The following is a 6,609-nucleotide window of genomic DNA, read 5'->3' as shown; positions in this document are numbered from 1 at the left end:
TGAACTGAACTGAACTGCTACCAGCTCCTGGTGTCTGCTCTCTTACCAAGCCTGCTGATCTGCCATGCACAGCTTTTCTGTTCACTTCCCTGGAGGTACCTGGGCTGCTGGTGACAGGAGATGGAGACTAGAGGGGGAGAGTCAGGAGACATTTCAAAGGGAGGAGGTGTCTGCTTCCAGGCTCCTAATAAAGGGCACAGGAAAGCAGAAATTAGCTAATACCAGTCTCTCAACTGAATTCTTCTGAGGGTTTCTCCAATAAGATTATCCAGAGTGTTTCTGTTACCACTTTGCCACTGTCAGGACTTTCAAATGACAGCCTGGGGTCCCTGCTGATTTCAGGGCTCACAGCCACTCAGAGACTGTGAAAGAAGTCACAAAACCACTGTTCTTGCTAATTCAAAAGTCAGGTCTCCTGATGAGCATTTTTGAAGTTTGAAGGAGCTTTGCCTCAATGCAGTTCATGGAATGGGTCTTTGCTTCCTTCCTATGCCAAACATATGTCTGCTGGAGAAAAAGCAGTTCTCTCAGCAGAGACAAGGACACAGAAGGTCCCAACCAAACCCTAGGCTCCTCCAGGCACCTGGCACTGGGTGTTAGGGACTCCTGCAGCCAGGCTCTGCAGCACTCTGTGTTCCACAGGGATCCTCTGCCCCTGTGGTGGGGAAGCACAGAGCCAAGGGGTTCACGGCCACTGATGTCCCTGTCCATCTCTCACCCTGCCATCAGGTCAACTGCATTCTCCACTACCCCCACAGTCCCTCAGGACAGCCAGGGAAAAGCAGCCAGGCTCCACACAGAGTTAGGGCTGCCAAAATCTGGATTTTCTATCACACTCTCTTTCTTGCCCACACACTGGGTTTACCAGTGGGCATAGAGCTCTTGGAAGAGGGTGAAGAAGTGTCATGAAACAGAGTGAACAAAGCTGTCAGCTACCAGGGCTGCCCAAAGTCAGGACAGCCGGCACATCAAGTGCTGCATTCAGCACCCTCTCATGGGAAGTGTAGGAAATGCACGTGGGAAATTCCAGGAGAAATAGGACCTCTTCCTAGGCTCCTTGTCTCTAGTTCCTTAAAAGTTCTGCTGCTGGCAGAGACCTTCAGAGTCCAAAATGTGAAGCAGGGGAAGAGCATGTTTTTTCAGTGAGGGAACAACATGACCTCCATCTTCAAATTGCCCTGATGGGAAGAAACATCACAGAAGCAAAGTGACAGGAGTGCTCTGGGGCCTCACATTTTCATGGTACTTCAACATCTTCAGCCCCAGCATGGGTCCTTCTTTAAAGGAATTTACATCAATCTGAAAACATCAGACACTGGCGTTCCAGGCCAAGATCTAAATATGTTTCAGTAAGATACAGGTCAGTTTATCCATAAAGCATTCAAAAGAGCATCTGGAATGCAAGTGAGGTCAGTGAGGCATGGTGTTTGCTGGGCTGCATGACAGCCAAGAGAAAGAACTCTCTTCTTGAGTTAAACTGCAGGGATGAATATGTGTGGAAAACACCTGAGTCCTCTCTACCTGGGAGCAAAATGTGGCTAAGCCATGTTTGTCAGTCTTAGCAGCAGCTGGTACACAAAGCAGCTTTGCCTGTCTACTTGCTTCCTCTTTCCTGGTAGTGAAATCTAGGAACAGTGGAGTCCTTTTGTAAAGTTATCAAAAGCATTTAAATCCCACCTGCATGTGCCACACAGAGCTCAAATTCCAAATTAGAAAAGAAAATTAGAAAAGAAAATGCAAACCTTGTGCTGTGGCCTCTTTCCCCCACACCCTGGTCTCCCTTCTGCCTGCCAATGCCACATCCCCAGCCAAGGCAATGGCTGTGAGACACAACCTGGAGCAGCACAGGCAGCTGTATCTGGCCTCATCTCAATGTGCAAGCTTGGTTCACATTCAGAGCCATCAGAAGAGCATGGAGGTGCCATATTTTTCCTGGGAGAGGAATCAGCCCAACCAGGACAGCTGCTTTATCCCTAATAAGTAAGGCTGGAGAATCAGTTTTCCAGCTGCTCTAACTGGAAAAGACAGATGAGCTTTTGGACACTTAAAGCTTTTCTCAGGTCTGAGACACAAGCAGATAATGTCAGATGAAGGATGGGATGGAGAAAATGATGCTGATGTTTCACCTCTTTACATTCATCAGACAGACAGTCTGAGAGGAGAAGGTAATAAGGTTATTAGTCTGCTTCACACAGCTACAGCCTCTGCTGTGCCCAGAAGGAAATCGTCACAGCCCAGGGAAGTCCCTTTTCACACCAGCATCCTGATGGTTGAAATGTCACCCTTGAAACAAGGCAGGAACACATAAAACTGTTCCTGAACCACCTCCCAGCTGAACTAAAGAATCTCTTGGACTATATCCACATTGCTCTGCCAGAGCAGTCTCCAGAACCAGCAACAAGAAGGAAGCTCCTGCATTCCTCCAGCACAGCTTGCACACAGGACCCCATCCCAGGCTGTGTTTAACCCGTATGCACAGGTTCACATGGTCAGAATTTCCATAATTGAACACACTTTGACTGGGCTAAAAAATACACTGTCAGTGTGGAACAAATGCTGAGAGGGTGGAATGGGCTCTCAGCAAGGGAGCTGTAGCTCATCCAGGTGTGGGTTCAATTCCTGTTCCCATAGTCAGAACTGTTCAGGCCCAATGGAGAGCAACATTGCCCAGCACAGCCCACAGCTGGTGGCCTGAGCCCAGCTCCCCACAAGGGACATGAAGACAATTGAAGGTTTGTGTTTCAGAAACACAGGCTTTGGGGTTCACCCAGGACTGGTTTATCTCATCAGAGAAAGGGAAAACACTCAGCTCTCAGCAGTGATTTCAGGATGATGCCTATCTGGGATGTCCCAGCCTGCAGTCTTGCTTGTTGAAGGGAGAGGGTTGGGGACATTCCTCCATGGGTTGCTTTGATGCTTCCACTTCAGGAGCCTCCAAAAGCTGAAGGGGGTGCAAAGCATCTCTAAAATGGGGACACTATTGCATTGCCAGGAAAAGGAAGGAAGTGGGGGTCTGAGCCTCATGGAAACACAGCCATCCCTTCCTAGCAATTTTACAAGAATTGTCTTCATGCTGTGTAGGAACCACCCCTGCAGCAATTGACAGGGAGAATTTCAATCAGAAATACATCTCCTGTAAGGACTGCTTTGGGGGCCAAAGAGAGAAAGCAACCTGCAATCTACTTCATATTGCTGAGCAATAATGGGACCAGGTGAGATGAAAAGCAGATAGAAAGAAAGTGAATAAGGCTCCAGTCACTGGGGAGAGTGGAAACAATCAGAACAGTGACTGCCACAATACAAGATGATGCTGTTTCAACCAGCTCTGCACTAATCAGAGCCCCAGCTCTCTCTCGCCTCCAAATCTACCTCAAGACATTCAAACAGTAAGCAAACTCCAGACCACAGACTAGATTTAAAACCACTCTGTCTGCAGCTTATCTCAACAAATAAAAGACCAGGAGCTGGCCTGAGTGCATGACTTCACTCAATTCTTCCTTCAGATGGCTTGTGCAGAGCTGCTTTCACTCTCCCTGCAAGATTAGCACCCAATGTACTCACAATCTGATGGATAAGGTGATATCTGACCATTGCTCTGTGCAGTGCCCAAACCAGAGACACAGAAAGTTGGTCAGGCTGTTGCTGCCAGATGATGAGGGGCAAATGAAGGGAATATCTGCAGGGAAGAGAAGAAACAAGTGGGTGACCGTGCACATCCCACCTCCTCTCACCAGGTGGAAACAGCAAACCTCCATATCCCCAGGCTCACCCTTTCTGGGCTGGCCTTGGCTCTGCCACTCACTCCTGCCTTCCTGCCAGGATTTGGCCAGCTCTGCCTTGTCACCTCCACCAGCTGTTTACACTACAGGGAGGCCTGGAGCTGCCTCCCAGCAGGTCAGCCAGGGGCAGCATCACCCAGCCAGCTCCACCCAGGCACGTTCCAAAAGCTGCCTGGCAGACAGACTCCTGCCCTGGAACGAAGCCCGAAGGACACAGCAGCCAATGCAGGGCAGCAAAACTTGATTTTCTCAGGCTGTCAAAGTAGAGGAAGCACTTTTTTGATGACCTCTGCACTAAATGGAAATCTTTTGAAACTGATTTTATTCCCCAGATCCCTGCCCCAGTAGGTTCAAGGTGCAAAGGGACAACCTGGAGGGAATACAAACCATAGCTAGGTTGAAGAAAGGCTGGAACATATCAACTGAAGTAACATAGGAATGGCTTCTTAGTGCCCAGAAGGATTTCTGAACAAAACAGAAGAAACACAGGGCAACTTTAAGGGCCTGGAGTATCCCATGAGGAGAGGAGCAGCATCTTGCTCTCCTCACTGTGTGCTTTTCACTATTCTTCCCCACCAGGCCCAGCACTTGCCATAGGTCCTCCTGAAGCCAGGGCACTGGACAGACTGGACTTCCCATCTGCCATAGAACCTCTGTTCTTCCTAAAGAACTTTGGGAGGCCACTGACACCTCTGTGAAGGGAACAAAAGGCACTGCAAAATTTCAGAAAGTTTTACATAACTGTGAAACCATTTCCCAGGAATCTGTATTTGTGCCATCTTTTTATATTTCAAGCTTGTTCCTGTTCTCTCATTTTTTTCCCCTCAGTCGCAGCAGCAGTGTACTTAGCCTGGTAAATAATGCATACTGCTCTCGCTGCTATGCAGATAGACAAAGGCAGGTAGTGTATCAAAGAATAAAATTGTACAGTGAATTGCAGTGTAATAGCTGTAATTTAGTGCCCTGTGGGCGATCCGGAGATTCAGAAAGTATCAGAGACCCATGCTCAGTGCTGACTGACAAGGTGACTGGAGATACAGCACAGTGTTTGACCTTTGGATTGTTTCCAACCTAAGCAGAGCCATAAAAAATTCAGGAGACCATGCTGTCTTCCAGCAAAATGGTTTGTGGGGTGGATAAATAGATGGATTTTGTGCGAACACACACACAGTATATTTATGTGGGTGCACAGAGATAATTAAAGAACCACTGATCAAGACCCAGACTACTTATATAACAAAAATGGCTGGGAAAGCTGGGGGTGTATCAGGGTTGTTTTTTATTGTCTGCTTGCAAGAACGAAAGGAAGTCTTCATTAGGGTGCCAGCTGGATCCCAGCTCAGGAAATCTCAATTGATTTCACATGCAGGCTAGCAGCTAATGATGTGTGCGTGTGTCTGTCTGTCTGATTTCAGCTCTCTGGTCATCTCAGACTTGGGGGCATTCAGAGTTCTTGCCAGGTTCCCATTTTTGGAGCATTTGTCTCCACCAATCACCCAGTAAGTCATTTGAGAAAGTAGAAATGATAGCAGGAGAAATAATGCTATTTTCAGACTCCCTACTAACCTCCTGATCAGAGGCAGTGAGCCGCAGGTTCCCTTGGAGCTCAGCAAAGACCTGGAAGGATCTAATCACTGTCTTTCTACCTAAACAAGAGCATGCAGAGATGCACAGGGCTTTCATCTCCCATTTGCAGAGATCTTTGTGTAGGAGCAAACTTCTCTATTCTCCCACTTCAGGGAGCCCGAAGCACCCCCTGTCCTTACAAGCCTCTCTCCCATTACCCCAGGGAAAAAGAGAAGCAAGGGGTCAACCCATGTTCTCCCTGGAGTACAAGGGCCTGATGACCACGAGGATGAACAAAAGGGGCTTTGAAGCAGGAGGGTGTCTGGGAAGGACAGTGCTGAGCATAAATATTAGGCACTTTCTTTTCAAAAAACATCTCACTGTCCAGAAAACCACAGGGCACGCTAGAGGACAAGTCCCTCACTGTCCCTGCAGACGAGGATGGAGTCAGTCTGACTGCACAGCAAGGTGCATGAGCCAGGGAATACATTTATATGGCTGTCCTCTCTCATAACAACTGACAGCTCCGTGAGGATTGGCCACAGCACTCAGCAGCCTCTCTGCCACATGACAGGCCTGCAGAATGTGGGGAGAGGTACAGATTTGGTTTCTCCTGCCTCTGTCAGCAAAACTACACAATCCTTGAACACTTCACTACTCTAACAGCACCTGGAACCTTGTAGGACAAGTTCCCCATGGGATCTGAATAGAGAATATGGTGCTTTTGACAAACAGCAGATGTAATTCAGCTTCCTCATGCCTTTTACAGCACTGTCATCTGAAACCGGAGATCTTAATGCCCCTGGGACAAGGAGATGAGGGAATGCCACACATAAATTGAGTAGAAAAGTCAGGATGGGAACAGAGGAGGATTTGCCACCTGCCCATTATCTCCTAAGAGACAGGCAAGGAAGTAGAGCAGGTGAGAATGGGGTGACAAGGGCAGTCAGAGAGACGCTGCGCACCAGGTGACTGAGCCAGAAACCAGACCCCCAGCACAGGACTACAGATGCAATGTGTGAGCTCTGCATCGCCAGGCCCATCTTGCCACCCTAAATCTCTGCAGCCTACTTGCCAAGTAAGTACTTTCTGGTTCCCTGAAGCCTATTCAAGGGTATAAATCTCCAAGAAAGGGCTCAGGTTCTGAACATAGCTGAGGGACCCCGATTTAAAAATATTGTATAAAGCCAAGTCACTTAATTTTGAACTGGCAGGGGAGCTCAGGGGGTTCTCCTCAAGAGACACTTCAAGATCCCTCAAGCAC

The sequence above is a fragment of the Zonotrichia leucophrys genome, chromosome 3, assembly GCF_028769735.1.
Source record: "Zonotrichia leucophrys gambelii isolate GWCS_2022_RI chromosome 3, RI_Zleu_2.0, whole genome shotgun sequence".
Lineage (NCBI taxonomy): Eukaryota > Metazoa > Chordata > Aves > Passeriformes > Passerellidae > Zonotrichia > Zonotrichia leucophrys.
The sequence above is the reverse complement of the archived record's forward strand: the minus strand, read 5'-3'. Positions refer to the sequence as shown.